Raw genomic sequence first — 22939 nt, forward strand, 5'->3', positions numbered from 1 at the left:
CTGCGCGCCACTGCCCCGGTTGCCATCTATCCTGGTTGGCTCCTAGATGATGGAATACCAAAACAAAAGTAAAAAATTAGAGAATACGTATAAAGAACAATCACAATATGATGGAAAATTCCAAGAATGAAAGCGCTGACCAATTAAGATCTGTCGTTTCAATTTAAGACTTAGTCGGTGTTAGATCATGTTATGCTTTATGGTGGCCATGATCTGGCTTGAGATTAGTATTGAACCTATTGATATAGTTGCTGATATACTGATTTCAGGGCACTATTGAAGTCGACAGTTAAGTGCTGGCCATAAAATTGATGAGTTTTCTGATCTGTGGAGAAGGTGACAGATTGTTTTGAGGCCTTTTTTTTAATTGCATGTTGTGAAAATGGAGTCCAAAATTGGGTCATTAAAGTGATCTAGCAATCAACAAACTCCCACTAGAGGAGTTGACCATCATATTAATTGTGAGATGGGAGGTTAAGAATTCAAATCTTGTCTCTCATTAATATGCCTCTATATGAGATTTGTTCTAAACTCATACAGCTGCACCAAACACTCGTCTCATCTGATGGTGGTTCAATCTCCATCAAGTTCCTCCGACTCAGTTGAGCCACTCTTTAGAGTAGGCTCCCCTCCCCCCAATAGATGTACCGTTACATAAAATAAAACAAAATAAAAAGTCATCTGGCAATCTCAATTGAGTTGTTAAAGTACATTGATATGTGATATATATATATATATATATATATATAGACACACACACAGAGGATTAAAGCCAAACCAATTGTATTATATATACACACAAATCATCATTATACGATTGCAAATATGGTTTTCATTTCAAACCTTGTCTTCCAAATCCATGAAGTTGCATAATGTGTAGATTTTTAGACTAATTTCTATTCTGGACTCCTGAATTATAGAATTTAGCCAAAATTTAAGGATAAAGTATCCAAATTTAAAGTTTAAGGATAAAAGTGAAAGTGCGTCCATAGTTTAAAGGTCGAGTTTGCATCCTCTGCAGCTACTTTGACCCAAAAAAATTGGTATATGACAATTGTTTTGAACGTAGAAACCAAATCGATTTGCCTAATCAACCACGGTTGATATGACCGTTGGAGTTTGTGAGTTTATCTAACACGCTAGTGGATATCCCACTATATATTAAAGGGTTATTTGTAGCCTCATCAGTTAATAATCTAAAAATTACTTAATTAACATTTATCCCGGTATGATTAGCAAGGGGTGAAAATGTTTACATACTGTGAAGTATTAGACTGTATGATATGCCTTTTTCTTTTTCTTTTTTTTTGGTGTCAATTTCAGGGAGTAAGAAGCTAAGTGCACAAATTAAGCATTAAAATGGAGGGAGAAAACTGATCATAATTTATGTGAAGAGAAAAAACTACTTATATATTATCAAGCAACATCTGTAGCTAGTCAAACAAATATACAGCGGAGGACATTCTAGATCGAGTGCTACGAGTGAGCCTGAAACTGTGAAGCAAAAACAACTTGAACAATAAATTGAGAAAAAAAAATATGGGAGGGATCTTAACCGTTAGACTAAGACTTCCTTGACAAACAATAAATTAAGCTTAGATTTTGCTTAGATGTAGAGATATCCACATGGACTTTGCAGGGACAAGAATTTTGAAACAATTTCCAGTTTCTGTCTCTCTCCTCTCCCCCATGACTATTGTACGCAATCAAAATTGAAGTACACGTGATTCATACTATTTAAAAAGAAGAAAGATTGACACTAATTTCAACATCTGCCTTTGATTTCTCCATTAAGCATGTTATCAGCTTTGTTTGTCTATGCTTTGTAGTATTATTGTGAGACAATTGCGGTGATCTGATTGATGCTACAATTAATTTATCTTAATTTTTATTTGTTCTTCAAATTTGAGGTATCTATTCTCTTCAGATTTATTTTTTGATATCTGCGTATGCTTAATGATGTAACTTCTGCCATTAAAGCGAATTTTAATAAAATCATGATATTTTTTCGGAAAAAAAAAAGAAAAAAAAGAAAGTCACTCCACGCAATTGAATTTTTTCAATGGCTCTAAACGTGATAAAAAACGACTAACTAATTACTTTGAAAAACAAAATTGACAAATTGCTATATAATGCAGGATATGTCTAGAGTATGTTTAATGGGCATTGGTTAAAAAGATCCCCAAATGCGAGTACTTGGAAGAAGTGAAAATTAAACTAAAGTATTTGTGTGATGGGTGCTTAATGTGCAATAGTTAAACACGTTAATTTAATAGGGATCTCAGGTGTTAATTTTTTTTTTTTTGTTTTTTTGTAAAAGAAACGTTGTAATAAAAAATATCTCGAGAAGGTGGAAGATCTACACGTGTCTCCGTTTAAATGGTAATTAGATTAAATACTATAAATTAGTTGTTAGAGTGCCCATTAAGTCATTAACGAATCTTATAAAAATCCCTAATCAGAATTAGTAATTTAACTACGACTGCAAATTATTGCATTACTAGCTCCACAAGACTCAAATCTTGTCTTTCTTTGTCTTTTTCTCCGGATTTCTAACTTGGAACAGAAGAAGTCATTTAATCTTCAGGCAGACGTGATGCGGGGAAGCTATCTCATAGACAGGGGCCGACCAACTACCTTCCCGGGATAAAGAAGGAAACGTGGCAAATGCATGTCACTAATAAATCAAGCAGAAAGGAGCAAAGACCATGATTTTCATGGCCTTCGAAGATGATCCAGGCTCTTTGCAGTGACTGTATAGTATAGTAAAGGTGGACCAATGAGGTTGGGTAAGCTAGAAATTAAAGACTAGTTTAAAAAAGTTGGGATCCGATGTCTTTCTTTGTATTTGGGGTTCTGTTCACGTCTGTCTAGATGTGTAAATTGACACAAATTTAGTGTAAATTAATATATTTTTGGCGTAATTGTGGGTTCTATGTCAATTCAATTATAATTCATGTTTATAAAGTTTACACAACTAAATAGAATTGGAAATAGTGAGGCTCCATTTCTATATATGCTTGGGTTCGAGCTGTCGGCAGTCTTCTTCTTCTTTTCAACTCTCCCACCCCTCCCCCGCGCTCTTCCTACTCCCAAAATGGCCTTGTTCGGCGGACAAGTTTTTTGCCAAGTTTATCTGCTACAAGTTTTTTAAAAACTTTAGCTACAGTAATCTCAAAAAAATTTTCAAAGTTTTTAAACTATACATTTCAAAATATTAAAAAAAAAACTTCTACAGTAAGTTACAGTAAAATTTTAGACAAACACCCAAAAAATTTACTTGCCAATCCTGAACCCGACTGCGACGGGAACTTTAAAAGTCCTCCCCTCCCTTGATCATTGGTGCCGACAGTCCTTGTTGATAAGGGATCTAGAAACATTAATATAAATCTGTACAAAATGTTGTGATGGGCTGCCATAGCCTTGGGATAAGATAACTTTCCCACCCCCTAAAATTTTTCCTTACCAAAGTAAAGACAAAAAGAAAGAAAAAAGTAAAGGTTGGAGATGGTTGATTTGAAATTGAATAAACTGGATTCTGTGTGGAGCATAAATTCTAATAAGTAACAAAATTTGTTGTATTTTTACATATTGTGCTTTTTACAGTTTATATTTGTTGTTTTCAGCGTCATACTGCTGCATACGTCGTTCTGCGAAATTGTGACTGAATTTTGTCAAACTAGATGGGGGAGTGTTGGAAAAAATGTTCAACACAATATGATTGTACATCAAGAATTATGTAAAAAATTCTCTGCTAGTAGACCTAAAATTCAGCATTTTAGAAGTGGAATGGAAAGTATGAACCTAAACAATTAGGTGAATTCAGCAAGAGACAAGTTTCTCGTGAAAAGGATGACTATTAATTATATATAGTGCTACCGACACTTGAATTCTTATACAAAGCCCATGGTAAATGTGTCACATAATGGTGAAGCATATTGGTAAATAAGATTGATTGACAACATTGCATATTGGAACGTTGAGGTGTGGACTTGAATGTATCCAATGTTGAAACAGCCAAGAAATTAAATACTCAAATAAAATTTACAAATCTAAAAGGAGGGCATTCAATCATTTTAAAACTGTTTTTTTTTTTTTTTGCTTTCTTGTAAATCAATTTGGATCTATGCAGAAAAACAGTAGTGACACAATTTTAAAGTTTTATTTCAGACATCCACACAATTATGATTAAGAACTCGCGCTTGATTTTTTTTTTTCTTCCTTTCTGCACCTTTATCAAAAAAATTAATCATTCAAAAGAATATAGAATTTCTGCTTCATACAACATGGTGCAATAAGTGAAGTAAATGGTTTCAGACAAAAATATGATACTAATATGGGCATAGTTAGATTAAACACTCCGAGTATTGTTAAGGGAACTCAATAATCTCTTTTACAATTTCTAAAAAAGCACATAAAAAAAAAAGAAGTAGAATGTCATTAACAAAAAATACACAAGGACGAAATATAAGAAAGAATTCCTAGTTTAATTTCAAGAACTTATGATTGAGATTTTTACTTCTCCAACCCCATAAACTATGCTTGTCTTTTGCCACTGGTTTGAATTTTCTCCAACCTCATATTCCACCATATTTGAAACATTTTAAGGCGTCAGCATCCATGCCAGTGCAATTCCAGCAAGACTCTCCAAGTAATTATTGAGTTTGTAAAACGACTGATCTTGAAAGCGATTAGCTTAAATTATTTAGATGCAAACTGGCTACCTATTTTATGGTATTGTCCTGTACGCGACAGTAGCATTGACAACTACATTGAAGTGATATATTTTGGGAACCCATAAAACCATACTCTCAAATTAGGCCTTATTTCAATTAGCAAGGGAAGCAAGGGAAACGTATAGGTTATGACTTGAAGAAAAATAAGAGAAAAAAAAGTCCTAGTTCTCTCTACACGTTTGAGTGAGGTGACAAATATTTGACTCTTTTTTAGAATCTAAGAGCGTTAGTAATACCATCATTCACTAAAATTTGAAGTACATGCTTGTATCAGTGAGTATATTTTTTACACGTTGATAGTATAAAAGTTCTTTTTCTTTTTACACGAAGAGGTATGACAGGTGTGCAATAATGAAATTTTAAATTTGAACGAAGATTGTTTGTCGTATATCTCAACCTATTGGTGTAAAGAATTCCTTACATCGTCATAGTCAAAAAATGAATTCCTATGGCATTTGCTTTCTTAATAGTTCATATTTAAAGTTACCTTGTGGGTTCTACATAGATAATGTAACTTAAATAAATAATGAATGTATAAAACAAGAAAAGCTTTAAGTGATCGTAGTTGTAAAACTCTAGAGGATCCTAGGATGAGAGCTGGCCTTAATGTTTGTGCTTTTTGGGCAATAATTCTTTCCAAGAATTTATTTATTTTTTTAAAATAAAAAAAAAAGAACATGAGCAGAGCGACTAGTCTTTATCCTGTCTGGTATTATTTAGTGATAATCGTATATGGGTTACTTCTAGCGTGGAAAGTAGATGAACTCCACCGTCGGCAGATGAAGTATTAACGAGACAACTCAGCAGCGTGGACATCTTTCACATGTCAATTGGGGACCAATTGAAATAAGGCAACCGGCTGTAGGGTTGGCTTAACAAACCTGGCCTTGATGATGGATGGATGGAACCCGGAAATCCTGAGTGAATTAATGAACTTTCTTGCATCAAAACCTGAGTTTTGTTTTTAGTTATTACTGACAAGGTGTTTAACATATCAGTCCGGTTTTCATAATTACGATCCCGAACTTGACATGCCATGTTGGTACCAGCTGGGTTATAGTTATGAAATTGGTTTCTTGTTAATTATTATTACAAAAAATATTTATAATTGAAAAAGATTCAATTCTTGCATACTAAATAATAAATATTTTTAGGAAAAATCGTTTAAAATGTCTTTCACATTTCGTTAAATGAATTTTTTCATCTTTTACTTTTAAAATATTAACTTTATATCTCTTACAAATTCAAATTCACAATTTTTCGTCCCAACCTAAATTTCAACCACTTTTTAGTCTAAAATTATCACATGACTCATATGTAATAATTTTATATACAAAAATGTCAAATTTTACTTTTTTAGAGACAAAAATAAATATAAATTGACAAAAATGAATATGGTATCAAGTTAAATCTTGCTTGTTTATGTGCAAAAATGAATATGAATTTGATCATTTGTTTAATTATAAATGGGATATAACTCTTTTGCCTACAAAAAAATGAACTTTTCTTTTTGCCATGATAAAAACTACTTTTATTTAACTATCTATAGCTACCCATGACTATTTTACTTTTAACTATTTAAGTATATGTTTTCAACATCACTACCCATAAATATTATAACTACTAATATAAAATTATTTTATGAAAAATATTTAAAAGATTAAATTTTGTTTTGATAATAAAAAAATTTATTTAAAATATATGATCATAAATATTATATATTTTTTTATTGCACACACATTGGATGTCCATGAGCACTAGATACAATCGAATTCCAAATCTCACTCCTAGTGATAATGCAATTGTTTCAAATAGTGAATATCTCCCCTACTAAATAAATTAGATTGTCCTAAACTAGGTCCTAAGTCTGCCATTAGTTGTAATGAACATGACCGACTACAAATCACAAATTTGACAAGTGCAATATCAAATTTCAAGTCTTTTTAACTATTAATATTTTCCACTAGTTATAATGAATACGATGGATTATAAATCACAAACCTGATGAGTACACTAAATTTAAGGCATTTTAACTATTAACTCGGAAGCAACAATGTTTAGATGTCAAATTATGCTCCCATGTTCAATTTAACGTATTTAGATAAGTGTTTAAAGTATACACGAGGATCATTTTGATTTGGGATTTTTCAAGCACCCAATGACTTATTGTCACCTAGGTTTCTTTAAGTGCTCCATCTTAATAATAGTGTACCTATATTTACACAATCTTTACATTTGCTTTTTGTTTAAAGTAATTTATCCAACTTTTATCATTTAACATTTTTCCCTTTCTTTATTTGTTCAAAAGCAATTTTTTGTTCATTGCACTTACCTTCTTTTTATTATGTTTTTCTTTTGTTTAATGTAATGTAGCCAACCTTTTTCCTTTTTTGTTTTAACAAAAAGAAACACCGTTATTATCTTAGAACCATAGAGAAACTCAAGAAACAAGATGAAATAGTGGTTAAGCTACACAAAAAAAAATGCACGCGATTAACATCTCAAATTTGAGAGATTTGAATGATGGGTATAACAACAAAATTATAAGATCATATGCTTCCATACTGTGAATTTCATTTATGCATTTGGGATTTGCAAGAAGTGTACATACCTTTGAATTGTCAAGATTTCTAGGTTATTTATGATTATTTATATGGTAGAATAATTCACTAATATAATTACTCGATTGAAAATTTTCATGTACATACCTTTGCGTAATCATCGATAGTTGGGATAGCCATCACATTTACAAATTATAAGAATAGTATTTTTCTTAAAGAAAAAAGAAAAAGTTGGTTAAATTATATTATAAAAGAATTAAAAAGGAAAAATGCAATAAAGGAAAAATGCTTTTGAACCAATAAATAGAATTAAAAAAATTAAATGGCAAAAATTTGATAAATTACTTTAAACAAAATAGAAAAAAGACCACTTTAAAATGTCTTTCGAATTCCCAAAGAGATAAAGATGTCATTTTAAAATAATTGGGAACGTTGCATTAGGTAAAAAAATCTCACGGATGCTCGAACTGAAGACGCGAAAGCGACATCTTTATTCCTTCACGAAAATAGGCTTTATTTTAAGCAAGCGCCAAAATTAAACTACGCCCCCTTATTCATTACCGGTTCTAGCCTGTCTTCGGTTGCAAATTTCATTTTTTTGTCTGTTTTCTGGCCCACCTAACTGTGTTGTCCTATTCCTATTACTTCTTCCCACCATGCAAAGATGACTCAGCTTTCCACCATAGAAGCAACCATAATACATGATGGGAGCTGAACGATTAGAAAAGACTTGAAAAAGACTTGGGTAGTAAGTGCCAACTGGAAGCTTACAGAAAAGTCATCATGTAACTAAGCGGCACATGCAGCACGTGCAATTGAATCTTCCATGTACGTGAAATAGTAGTCCAATTATTAATAAAATTCACCGAATTCTAACATTACAGCAGTTTTTTTTTTTTTTTAAGAAAAGTACAAAATTTAATCATTCATTCCAAATCAAATCAAATACCATTGCAAATCGAGTGGAGACAGATAGTCTTATCATTATTTATGAACACTGCTCTGATATTAATATTTGAGCAGTGACGATAGGGGGAGTATTAGGTTGGTTGGTAGATGGGACGGCTCGTAAGTAAGTAAGAAGTTTTAAATTTAAAACTATTTACTTACCAAAAAAAAAAAAAAAGGGAGTAGCGACGATGTGGTTTGTCTGAATTTTTACCAAAGTAAAAGTACTGCTTGGCATTGTTTATTAAGAGTTCAAAATTCTGGTTTCTATTATTTTCTAGTAGCATTTTCATGAGAAGAATGTTGAATTATTCAAGAAGATGTTTGACTTTTAAGCTTCTATAGAATGTGTTTTCTTTTTTTAAATTTAAATTTTAAATTCAAATTCAAATTAACTATCATGTATCATGTATCGAATGATAATAGTGTATATAATATTAGAAGATAAATCCTATTTTTAATTACTAATTCTTTGGAACTCTTCCGAGTTCCAACCATTACTTTGCCAATCTGTTCCTGAATTGTTGGTTGAATGAGTTCTGGTTTGTGTACAATGTCCTTGCGGGACAACTTTTCTTTCAATAACAAGCAAACTTGTTTTGGCCACTCGTACAATAAGTTTATCTATCTAGCTAGTTTTATTATAAAAAAAAAAAAAGAAGGATGTATTATACTCGATTTAATTTAATATAAGCGAGTTTTAGTTTGCTCAAGTTTGAGGTGGGCTCTTCCTTTCCTGATACCTTCCTGTTACATGCCTTTTGTACAGCACGCTTTGGCACATTTGTCCGACAGAGCTAGGACTACGACTACGACTACGCACGAATCGAACTGTTTACGAGAAATTCATACTCGAGTTCGATATTGTTTGGACTCGAGTTCCATGTTGTTCAAACTCAAACTCAAGGTCAAAGATATTCAACTCATTAGCTCACGAATCGGCTTAATTATATATATATATATATATATATATTATTTTAATAATAAAATTACATATATATTTTTAATATTTGTTAGGAAAATTTATTATTTTATTTATTTATTTAAATAAATAAATTATTTTTAAAATTTTTTTAAACTCGAACTCAAGTTCAATCTTTACATTGAGAACTCGTCGAGTTCAAGATCAAGTTCGAATTTTATAAAACTAAGTTAAAACTCGATTCGATTAGATCAAAACTCGACTTGATTTAGTTCGTTTGCACCCCTAGATAGAACTTTTTGTTCAAAAATATTTATAACCCCTAAATTATTTAATTATTTAGAAGCTTTTCTATTTGCATTTTCTAAAAAAAAATGTGTCAGAACAATTCTACAGCAGAACTGGACATTGTTCCCATTATAATATAGGATATTAGCTTGCACTCAGTAACCAAGGAAACAAATTTTACTAAGCTAGATGTTAGATTCCTTTGGTTTGTTTGTTTGTTTGTTTTTAAAACAATATGTGCTAGATTTTTCTTCCATTTCTTTTATTAAAATCTCAGCTCACATTGTGTTGTTGAATATAGGGCTGTAAACAAATCGAGCCCTTAACAAAACAATTCAAACTCAATTCGTTAAGGGTTTGATTCGAATTTCATTTTGAATAAGTTCGAATTCAAATTCGAATCAGTGTTAGGATTAGATGAAAGTGTCAATTCGAAATTGAACTTGTATACATTCAGCTTGTTAAGGTCCGAATACACTTTTTATATTTTTATTTAATAGATAAATATTTTATACATAATAATACATTTATTATTTAATTTTATAGATATTATATATCTATTATTGATAAACAATATTTAAATATAAAAAATAGATAAAATTTCGGGCTCTCGAATCAAACTCAAACCTATTGAATATTACATCTAATCTTGTTTGAGTTTAAATTTTAATCTTTTATAGGATTCGAATTCAAATTCGAGTTTGAGTCCAAAATTTCAAATTAAACCTGAGAGCTTCAAAGTTCGATTCAGTTCAATTCATTTACAGCTCTTAGTTTATAAGTCAGAATCTTGGTTTTTCTGGGTCATATCTACCTTGTATATAAGAAGAAAGCCAAGTTACTATTGCAACCCATCTTTTTGACACATGTATTACATATATTTTTGACAAGTGGAGCTAAATTTTTCCTTCCCTTTTTTGATTCAATTGGGTCAAAAGGATTAAAATGTTTTTTCTCCTTCAAAAAATCAACTCCATCTCTTCTTCTTCTTCTTCTTGCGGCAACTACTATCATCCCTTACTTTTTTTTTTATTTTTTTAAACTAATCTAACTAAGATTGTTTCCATGTCCTTTTTTTGTCGAGATGATTAACTACTTAACAAAAAGAAATCTTTATTATTTTTTTCATCCCATTTTATGTTTTCTTTTCTTCCTTTTTTTCTTCATCTCTAATCTCTCTTGTTTGCTTTATTCTTCGATCATAATGTTATAGCCAACAGGCATTTGTTTGTTAAATTTATAAGATGATGTTGTTATTTGGTATTTCTTCATGGATAAAAGGTGAAATATTAAAATATGTAAAAAGATCTTACAATTCATTTTATACTAGTGATCATCTTTTATGAAGAATAAAACAAAAATTCATTCTTTTATTTTCTCCTCCCATGATTTGATTTGTTACTTCATATTTTTTTTTCCTTTTCTTTGTTTTTTGGTTACATTTTATAATTATCTACAATTTTGTCTATTCTTTTAGGAGAAAGATATATCATGCGATACTTCCACCAAGATAAATCTAGTTAGGCATTCTTCTACCTCTGTTTCTTTCTTTTCACCCCCTTTTTGCAATTACTTTATGGTCTATTCTATTTAATTGAAGGATCCAATAAGATTTTGTATATATTTAAACTAAAGTTAATTTCTGTTTGTTTTTTAAGTACTCCAGTGCTGTAGTATCAATTGGGTTGGCATATAAGGATTATAGTTGGTGGTGGAAGTCACAATTGAGTCTTTCAGTCCAGAGTGTGACTTGACAAAAAATTGTTAGAAAATTAATTTTGATTAGGAAGATGTTTTGCAATAAAAAAAGGGTAAAATACAAAAAAGTCCCCCGTGGGAAACCTAATACATAGAAAACCCCTTGTGGTTTCAAAATATACAACATGACACCCCGTACTTTGAATTAAATTGTAAAGGTGACGGAATCTGTTAAACTTAACAGAAATGACTTATTGAAACCTAAAAAAAAAAATTATACCTAATTTTTAACAAATATACCTGTTCTACCCCTTAACCATCAATTCTCTCTATCTAAAGAATAAAACAAATGATTTTTTTGATCTGTTTTTTGCTTAATTATATCATGGCATTTTGGTCATTTCGTCCATTTTCGTTAAGTTTAATGAATTCCGTCATCTTTATAATTTAGTTCAAAATACGGAGTGTCATGTTGTATATTTTGAAACTACGAGGGGCTTTTCTGTATATTAGGTTTACCACATGGGGCTTTTTTATTTTTTACCCTAAAAAAAATGGTTCAGTTCTAATTTGTATATGTAGATTTGGAAACGTAGCAGTTCATATTTTTATCTAACCTTGCTATTTATATTCTAGAGTTGCAGGATAATGTTGTCATCTTTAGGCGAGATTTAAATAGATAAACTAGCTTATTCCATCAAAAGAAAGAAAAATGTGAAAGTTTATAGTAAGTTATATTTATATTGAAGATTATGCCATGTCTTAATGGCTTTCTAAACTTTTTCTCATTATTAAAGTACCGAAACATTATGACTACTTCTGGTTTAGTTACAACTAAAACTATGTTGTTATTAATACAACAATGCGTTTATAGTGTATTAATTTTCTCTCTTTTTTTGGTATCATCATAATAGTAGTTCAAAAATCTTTATTCAAATCATAATAAATGGGGAGGTTGACTTCATAGATGAAATCTCTCTTCACAACAAATTTTGAGAAAAATTTTATTTATACTCCATATTTTGTTAATTGTATTCCTACAATAAATAAAAACTATATGATAAAAATAATAGTGAAAGTATAATTAATAAAAATGAGAATTCAAATAACATTTTATCAATTTTAATTGTTTTGATGTTCAATTTTTCTACTATATTTCTATTCATTCATCACGTGCCAAAATAATTTGATAATATATGTTCGACTAAATTTCTAGGACCAAGCTGTGTTTTGCACGCAGCTCAAGTATCATAATAATAATATTTTGTTTGAGTCGAAGGGCAAAACTGGAGGGAGGTGAGTCAGGTGACCCTATAGAGCTATGCCGTCCATTTGGCTTCAGTTCCTTGACTCCTCCAATCATATTTATTGAGCCTGTCAAAAAAAAATCATATATGTCAGTTCCAGGTCTATTCTCCCTTCCTTGGTCATCGTCTCCACTGGTTATCCACACAAAAACGCACCGCGTGGTGTGCCGTACGCCGGGCTCTTTTCCCTCCGGTGATGTTACGTTAGCTTCATGGTAAAAGGATATGGCTAGGCATTTACCTTTAAAAAAGCTTTTCAAATTTCATATTTTTTTAAGCTCAATTTTATGCTAATTTCCACTCAATTTTATGCTAATTTCCATTCTAAACGAACGTGGTTTTGGTTTTGGACAGAATGCCCTAATGGCCATCAAACTATTATGAAGTTTAATTTTTGACCCTCCAACTATTAATTGATAAGTTTTAACATTCTAACTAATTAAAATATATAATTCTAGCCCTTCCGTCAATTCGAGTCGTTGTGTTGAATAGAAATAGCACAACGTGCATAGCAATGGCTCTCAAACTATTATAAAGTTCAACTTTGACCCTTTAACTATTAATTGATAAATTTTAGTTTTTCAACTAATTAAAATATATAATTCTAACGCTTCTATCAACATGAATCATTATGTCAAACTGAAACATTACTACGTACACGGTAGGAACATAACCAAGAGGTATTTTCATCTCCACAGGATATATGTTAGAGTAAAATTGTTTTACCTCTATTTGACTCATAAACTAATTTACCAAATCTCCATTTGATGAAATGAATCCAAATCAATTGAAAACCCATAACCCAAAACCCTTGATAGAGAATTTTCAGCAAGGATAGGCACCTTGAAGAAATTGAATTGTCTTCATTTTGAATTTAACTCATTTTTCTGTGTTGTTTTAGACTCATTGAATTTATGTGCTTCTCCTAATGACATAAACTTGGTATATAATTGATTGTTTGGGAATATTTTAGCAAGCCTTGGTTCCGTTTCAAGTTTGAACTTTCTAAATCTCTCAAATAATTAATTCTCTAGTGAGATTCCTCCAAACTTGCATTTTGGCCTTCTTGATTTGTCAAACAATAGGTTGGTTGGGCACATTCTCGAATCCTTTATCAATAGATATTTCTATTCGACATAATGACTCAAGTTGAAAAAAAGGTTAAAATTATATATTTTAATTAGTTGGAGAGCTAAAACTTATTCGTTAATAGTTAGATAATCAAAATTTGAATTTTGTAATAGCTTGAGAGCTACAAGGGCATTTTGACCATCTCATGAATCCTGTAGCTCTGTTAGACATAACGGCTGAAATTGACGGAAGGGCTAGAATTATCTATTTTACCTAGTTAGAGGGCTAAAACTTTTCACTTAATAGTTGGTGGTCAAAAATTGAATTTCATAATAGTTTGAGGACTATAAGGACATTTGGCCATTTGGTTTTTGATTATAAGGAAGGATACTTAATTCGAAAAAAACGTTCAAAACCTCTTTCACATTTTGTAAAATAAATTTTTTCATCCCTCATGTTTAAAAGTGTAATTTACGTCCATCATAAATTCACATTGGTCAAATTTGGTTCCTACATAAGTTTCCGACTAATTTTTTATCAAAATCCACCATGTGCCTTGCACGTGATCATTTTTAAGGAAAAATTTGTCAAATCAAAATTTACATAATCCGATCCATAGTCCTTTACATTTTACAAAATAAATTTTTTCGTCCCTCATATTTCAAAAAATAAATTTTTTCATCCCTCACATTTCACAAAATAAATCTTTCGTCCTACACATTTCACAAATTAAATTTTTTCCCCTCTCACATTTTACAAATGAATTTTTTTCATCCATAATTGATCATGTGTACGAATAATTTTTTCCTTTAAACCCATGTATATATTTATTTGATTTTACCTAAATAGTATGAATAGCATGTAATATATCTCTATTTAATTTCACATGTTCAGACGAATTCAAATAGATATATATATATATATGTATATATATACGAGTTTAAAAAAATTATTAGTTTTTCATTTATATTCATTTCATTTTACTTGAAAATTGAAAACAAATAAGATATTTAATTCTAAACATTATCGAGTATTTATATCGAATTAAATTTGGATAGAAAAAATAAACAAAGGAACACTATAACAAAAAGAAGTAAATGCTTAGCACTTTCAAATTTTAAAACAATCACAAGGTAAGTAATTCAACTGATAGTGTTAAAGGTAGTGAGTAGAAGTTTTAGATTTAAATTGCAATTTGTTAGCATAACTATAGAATTCGAATTAGAACCCATTAATTGGATGGCCTTATTGTATAATGCAATAAGTGAATTATTATCAAAAGAGAAAAGGTTGTCAATATTGAATAGGTTCACCTGGTGAAATCAAATAGATATATATATATATATGGATTTAAAATAAAATTGTTAGTTTTAAACCTATATATATCTATTAAATAGCATGTGTACAACTATAATTAGCCTATTTAGGTGAAATCAAATAGAAATACATTACATGTTATTTGTACAATTCAGGTGAAATTAAACAGATATATACATGGATTTTAAAAAAAATATTCGTACATATGGTCAATGTAGGATGAAAAAATTCATGTTGTAAAATGTGAGGGATGAAAAAATTTATTTTGTGAAATGTGAGGAACTATGGATCGAATTATGTAAAATTTGATTTGACAAATTTGACCCTAAAAAATGATCATATGCTAGGCACGTGGTGGATTTCGACAAAAAATTAGTCGAAAACTTAGATAGGGATCAAATTTAACCAAAGTAAATTTGTAAAGGACGTAAAATTACACTTTTAAGAGTGAGGGAAGAAAAAAGTCATTTTATAAAATGTGAGGGACGTTTTGAACAATTTTTTCCTTAATTCTACAACCCTTGACTACTTTTCAACAGTTTTGTTAGATTGGACCGGCCAAACAGTCCAATCATGAACCAACCTCCTTCCCAAACTGGTTAGTAGCATAAAATCGTTTTGATTAAAAAAAAAATCAATCAAAATCGTAAAAAATCGTTCAAACTAGTAACCTGATTCAACTTCTTGACCCGGTTCACAAACTTTTCTTTCTTGTTTTTCTTAAATACAATTTGAGTTACCTCAATTGTAAAACTTTCATTTATTAATTGGAATAAGAAAATGCCACCCACTTTGTGTAAACATCAAAATCACTTGCTTCTTAAATGATCTCTAAATCAAAAAGTTTTCATTTCTATCATCTTATCAAATTATCATCAGTGATTCCAACTTACATTATAAAGCCATATTCCTAACAAAAAATCTTGAATTGGGTATAATTTGTTTTAATTTAGTTTTTGAAGTCATTTTGGAGAATGGACATAGTTTAACATGAATTTACATTTATATATATAATTTTTTGACATATATTTGATTGCAAAACTAATATTTTTGTAATATTTTGCATGGTTGGTCGAATATAACCAAAAACTTAGTTTCAATATTTTTGAAACTTATAAAAATATTTAAAAAGTATGACATCATACTGATGTTAGCGAATTTTTGAGAATAATTCGATTGATCCGATCAGTTGATCCCTAACGGGTTAGTTTGGCCGAATTTAGCAACCTTGCTTTCCAAACTTGATTTGAGCTTTCTTGGACGCAAACATGTTTGAAAATCAGGAGCAAAACAGTAGTTATGTGACCATTGGGATCCTTGGATTGACTTATAAATTCTTTCTTTTTCCCCTTTCTCCTTAAAAGGGTTGGAGTCTCCCCTTGTATTGGAAAAAAAAAAGTAGTATATCTACATGAGCGAGAAAAAATAAACAGTGATTTGATTAGTTGTATAAGAAATGAGATAGAGAATGGGAAACTCTTTTTAAGCACTTAAGTGAACCTAGAATTTCTCTTAAGAAGTAACTTGGCGTCCATTGGGTAGTGTTTATTAAAAGAAAGAAACTAGCGCATCCAAGTTAAAATCCTCGTGCTGCGAATCACATGCAAGATTTATGCATGCATGCCTACTAAATTAGTAAATTGATAAGCTTGTACCAATCAAGGTGTCAAAGGACTATATTTAATCGTGGCAGGATTTGAGCCAATAATTTTAGAAATGAAAATGACTTTTGAAAAAAATTCAAATCCCAGCTCAAATTGAGTTGACGTGATATGACCCGATCTAAACTGCAAACATGGTTATGCAACTTCAAAAGCAACTAGGCAGGCCTTAAATGCCCGCGCTGGGCTGTTCGGGTGGTGAAGGCGGAGTTTTTACTCCAAATTTCCCTGGATTCGATTCTAGCCCGCAACTCAATTGTTTACAGTTTTAGACATCGGTCGTATTCGCTCTGTTTGGGCGCTGTGGGATTAGTCGGGTGCTCTCAGATACCCACAATATCAAAAAAAAAAACTAGATAGGCCTTAAATCAAATATACCGTGTTTGGATAAGAGATTAGTTGAGATATTATTTGAGATATTTATTGTAATGTTTTTATGATGTGATATATGTTAGATTAATATATGATTAAAAAACGTGTTTTTGATACAAGTAAATAAAATTTTATAAATAATATGATATCTAAATAAATTATTTAAAATAATTATTATAGCACTTTTCATGACATGGCTTATGTGAAATAAAAAATATAGTTAAGAATATTAAAAAAGTGGCTATAATATGTATTTACAATACTTTTAAAAATTTCTCCATCCAAGCCACTATTTCACACTAGTTTTTAATTTTGGGCAAAAGCCAATTGATTAAAGAAATGGATCCTATGCAAGTAAAGGAGATTTCCGGGTCTACCTGTGACAACCAAAAGTTGGCCCGAAGCGGTGTAGCCGCCATGGTGGGGCAACCTATATGTGCCTTTATAGCTGTCGGAAAACAATGGTACAGGCCTACCTTGAATGACCAAAAACTACTTTGTAGAACTTTTCTTTTTGTTTATCGTTTTTTTTTTGGGAAAGAAGATATGCACAAAAGACATCAATCCGGCTGCTACTATAGTGCATGAGTTTATTCCTAGGTGTTGAAGTAATAATTTTAGTGCTGCCCAGCAATATTTCACATAATGGCAAAATCTCCCCAGGTGATAGTGAACATTTTCTGTTTTAAGGACATTATGGTCATTTTAATTTAGATTGATATGCTATTGCCAAGGCTGCACCGCTTCCGTTTGGATTGGTCAATTTTTCAAAAATAAGCTTTTCAAATACAATAGTACAATAATGCACAGATAATAATAACTTAAAAAATATCTCATCCATACTTTTTTTGGGAAATATTAACAGATAACTCATCCATGTAATATATCAAAAATAATTCATAAATATACACAAAAGAATTAAAAAAAATGAATATTACAACATTTTTCACCCATCACCTCACCCACCTCTGCCACCACCCCTCCCTCCTCCTCCTCCCCTTCTCTTCCTCGCCATCCCTCAATCCTTCCCTCTTGACCAGATCGAGGCCTTTGGTCATGACCAGAAGGTTGCGATTCTGGTTGCGATCTGGCCACGACCAGATCGAGGGGAGAGGGAGAGGGAGAGGGAGAGAGGAGGAGGAAGAGGGAAGGGAGAAGAGGGAGGAGGAGGAGAAAGCAGGACGGAGAGTGTGGTGGCGGTGATGGGTGGGGGGTGAAGGTTGTGGTTGTGGGTGCTAGAATTAATTTTTAAAAAGTATTCTAAAAATATTTTAATTTTAAAAGGTGCCCCAAAATATATTCTAAAAACCTCTCCAAAAACATCTACAGTAAAAATTTTTCATATACATTGTTACAGTAAAATATTTTAACAACACTCCCAAAGATAGCAAATCCAAAAAAAAAATTACTTGAGTGTGTTTGGATTGCTAAATTATTCTAAATAATATTTCACTTACATCATAAACATATTTCCTAATCCACTTTTTTATATTTCCAACTACTTTTTTATCTCACACACATCACATCACAAAAAGTGCTACAGTAATTATTCAAATAATACTTTAATTTGGGCACTAATTATATCTAGCTTAAAGTTTATGTCAATATCCACAATACATCTTAAATGCCGTTTGTGGACGCTTTACTTAGGCTCTGTGTTTGATAATCCAATTCAATACCTAAAACTTAATAGGTTCAAATTTTAACATGTTTAGATGCATTTGATAATAAAAAATAGAACATCTGAATTGATTAAGTAATATTGAATTTTCCAAATAAAAATTGATCCAAAAAATGAGTGACAAGCTATTCACTTATTAGTTAATATGATATATATATTCAAATATATTAGATTTAGTTCCTATTTGATAATCCAATTAGCATTTATATTTAATGGATTCAGATGCATTTAATAATAAAAAATTAAATATCTAAATTAATTAAGTGGCATTGAATTTTTTAAGCAAAACTTGTTCCAAAAAATAGGTGATAAGTATTAATCACAGCCTTCTTGTGATTGTCCCTATGGGTTTGAAGGAGTTAAACTGTCGTTATTCAATTATCACTTAACGTGATATACACTCAAATATCAAATTTAGTATTTAATAATTTAATAACTTAATGGATTTAAATTTCAAATTTTAGATTTTAGATTTTAGTTTTCAGATTTCAAATTTATCAAATGCATCCAGAGTACTTAACAAATAGTAACTTAATAAGAATTTAGATTTCAATTTTCACACTTCAACTTTATCAAACACAGCTTTAGTAAACTTTTATATGGAACTCACCCTAGTTGAGTAGTTAAGGATTTTAGAAAAGCTTACGGAAAATAGCGTGTATGCATGGTTTCCTGCAATTAATTGTACTTTACATCATTAACCTTTTGATTAATTTGCACATTGTTCCCCAAACATCAGTTTTGAACCTTTTGCGCCTTAAAATATTTAACTGTCTCACTGTAGTCCAATCGTTAATGGCATCAAAATTAGACAAAGTTATGGACAGATATACATTTGATTTAGCTCTGGCAAAGAAAGTTTATAAAATGCAAAACCTACATCTACCCATGAATAGTTTTCAATTAGAGTGGTACTCCCTCCCCTACTCCTACATCTAGTCGAATTTCTTTCTTTTCTTTCAACCAATAAATTTTCAGCAAATGGCCTTTAATTATTTTTTTTTTAAAAATTATTTCTGCATTGGAATTTTCTTTATGGAAAATTTTATATCGGTCGGAGCAACTATTAGGTATAAGAAAAGGACAGGCACCTATTTTATCTATGGATTTGGAGATGATTGGAGTACTAGTTTTCTATTTTGGCAATATACATACATATAGCTTTGCCCACACTATAAACAACTAGTTAGATTAAAAGCAAACAATTTGTTTTTACTAATTTTCTTGAGCAATTTCTTTTTTCAATATTTAATATCTTAATGCTTTACAACTATCAAAGGAACAATATCTAATGGAAATTTAAAATTACTGACATGGTGAAACGCTAATTTTAATTCCTTGTAACAAATACTCATGTGCATATCATTAATTGATTTCTTAGATGTTCTTAACAATTGAAATAAAGTGGACAAATAAGACACTTAAAGCTACCAAAAAAGAAATCTGAAAAATTAAAATTTGGAGTGCATAATGCTAAGCAAGGAAGTATGGAAAGTAAAAATGTGATGCTAATTAGCTGTTATTTTATTGTTGATTATGCGTAAGGCCATCATCTATTGGACCAAAGTCAGTTTAATAAAGCATTTAAGGTGCAAAATGTCCAGATTAAAACTTAGGGAATGTGATAATCGGTGTAAAATTATGACAGTACTCTAATCCTGATTAAGGGTCTTAATAACCACCAATGACCACCTAAGAGTAATCTATCACAAAACATGCTACCACTTAAATTTCTTTGCAAGTGAATCCGAGTCTACCTTAGAAAACAAGAATGAGTAACTCTTATGTCTTGTTCTCAAGAAATTGGTTTATTCTGAATACCATGAGAATATTCCAAATAGCAAATCTCCAGCAGATAATTAACTTAATATCTCGAAGTAAAAAAACTGAATCCTTTTAATTGTTCATCTTTGGTGAATGACAAGAAGGGTTCATTCTCCACAAAAAAAAAAAAAAAACAGAATACAGAAATAAACATATAAATGCCTTTTCTACGTTATCTAACTAAAATAAAAGTTTTATTATTATCTCAATAAAAGTTTATCACCTCGGTCTTGCCCTTTTAAATGTTTTTTTTCCCATAAATGTTCTACGTATCGTTGAATTTGGATGGAAAAGTATGTAAGAAATCAAATTTAACAACTTCTTGTTGAAAGAGAAATGTTACTACTAATTTTTTTTGGGGGTATAATCATGAGAATTCAACAAGGGTTGTACACATGTTAGTTTAATATCAAATGTGTAATAGAAACGAACATACTAAGCACTAGGAATTTGGTTATGGAACGACAATTATGCCATGATCTTGGAGTACCTCAAGGACCAGATATGCAATCCCGCTTGCAGCCCTAACTTTGTTCAATCCAAGAAATAAAAGGTACTCAAAATCCAAAATCCAACCTTGAATTATTTGCTATAATAGAGGAAACAAAAAAGGTGGGGGGTTTTTGGGGGAGGGGAGGGGCGGGGGAAGCAGAGGAAAGATGATGATGATTTTATCCAGTCTTGGAATCAAAGACAAGAAGCAAATAATGGAAAATCATAATAGAGAGTTTGTTTGTTTGGTGAACATGACTTTGCTTCTTGCAAATTCCCCTTTATACCGTGTTACATGTGGCAATAGAAATGATCCAAAAGAGTATCTTTCCATCTCCAAGCAATCCAAAGCCAATTTTTCTTGGTCCTCAATGATCCATTCTTCTAAAGCTTGCCATTTACTAATTACTACTACTATAATTGTTGAGCGTCACCAATTACTTGCTTCTTTCTAACTAGAAATTAAAAGATTACGTGATAAGAAAAGTCAAGAGGAAAGTGCAGTAAAAAAGAATGGATTAGAAACATAATGTGCACATTATTGGATGTGAAAGTGACCTTCGCGTTTCACATCAATGCCCCTCTGTCCTAAATGCATAATTCTCTGTCAGTCAATGCCGTGCAAAGAAACACTTTTGATTTTCCAACTATGAAATGATTGCAGTAGAGCGTCTAATTAAGGTTATGAATCTCACTACTGTTATTTTGAGTAGGGTTGCTTTTTTCAAAAGAAAAAAGCGAAAAGAAAAAAGAGAGAGTTGTTAATCACGGTACTATCATTTTCAATCTGTGAGAATTCTTGGATAGAAAGTGGCCTGGACGGAGCGTTTGGAATTTTCAGATGGATTAGGTGTTTAACTGGTCATTCAAAACCTGTTTTTCCACAAGGCAAATAAATGAGGCAGAGGAGTCTGTACTACGCTCGCATGGATATTAAACATCTCAAGCTGAAAGCAATATACGTAGGTGTTATTTACTTGTTAATATCAAGGCTATTTTGTCACTGAGACCCACGTAAGTAAGCCGTACACATACGTATAAGGAAAACAACAGAAGTCGTTATATATATGTACAAGGAAAATCTTACATTAAACGACATGCGACTTACATGACAAATACAAACAAAATCACGACTCACCTGTTTAATTTGAGGAATTCTTACGCTTGTATCCGTCGCTTATATATAGATATCCTGATTTTGAGTCGCTCTTTGTACTTAAACTTTAAAGGGTTTGTTTGGATTGTAAGTTATTTGAGATATTTTTACTGTAACATTTTTTGTGATGTGATGTATGTGAGATAAAAAGGTGTATTGAAAATTGTAGTGATAATGTAAGTAAATATATTTGGAAAAATAATCAGCTGTTTATGTATAAATACATAATGCATTTTGCCTTATTCTTGGGTTCCATTTACTCTCTTGAGTTCTTCCCTCTTGGCTAAAGGTGTGGAACACATTATCTGGCAACTACGTAATGAAAGGGAAACTTCTCTGTCGGTTTACTTTTTGAAGGATGATATAAAAACGATCAAAGAGCAATCAAGTAATCTTGTAGATTCCTGAAATTGCAAAAGAAAATTAAACACAAAACTAAGCATTTTTAGTGCTCATTTAAGTCAAGGTTTCTCGTGTCATTAACTTTAGGCCTTGTTTGACAAGCCAGTTTTTGGCCAAATTGTCTGCTATGAGTTTTTAAACAACTTCAACTATAGTAATCTCAAAAAATTTCTCAAAAATTTTAAACTATACAATTCAAAATATCCCAAGAGTTACACACTTCAAAAATTTTTTCTACAATTTTTACATTAAATTACAGTAAAATTTTAAACAAACATTCAAAACACTCACTTGCCAAACGAGGCCTGTTAATAATGCTTAAACATCTTTGACTAATCTTCACACAATGAATTCCGGACCATATATATGTTAAAAAATGTGGGGTGTGACTGAAGTTTAAAAAATAAGTTTTTTTTTTTTTAAGAAAAAAAGGATAGCAAGGACGAAAGAGCAAGGGAGATCCAGGAGAAATGATTGATCTCAGTAATCAATCATGAGAAGGT

The sequence above is a fragment of the Coffea arabica genome, chromosome 3c, assembly GCF_036785885.1.
Source record: "Coffea arabica cultivar ET-39 chromosome 3c, Coffea Arabica ET-39 HiFi, whole genome shotgun sequence".
Taxonomy (NCBI): domain Eukaryota; kingdom Viridiplantae; phylum Streptophyta; class Magnoliopsida; order Gentianales; family Rubiaceae; genus Coffea; species Coffea arabica.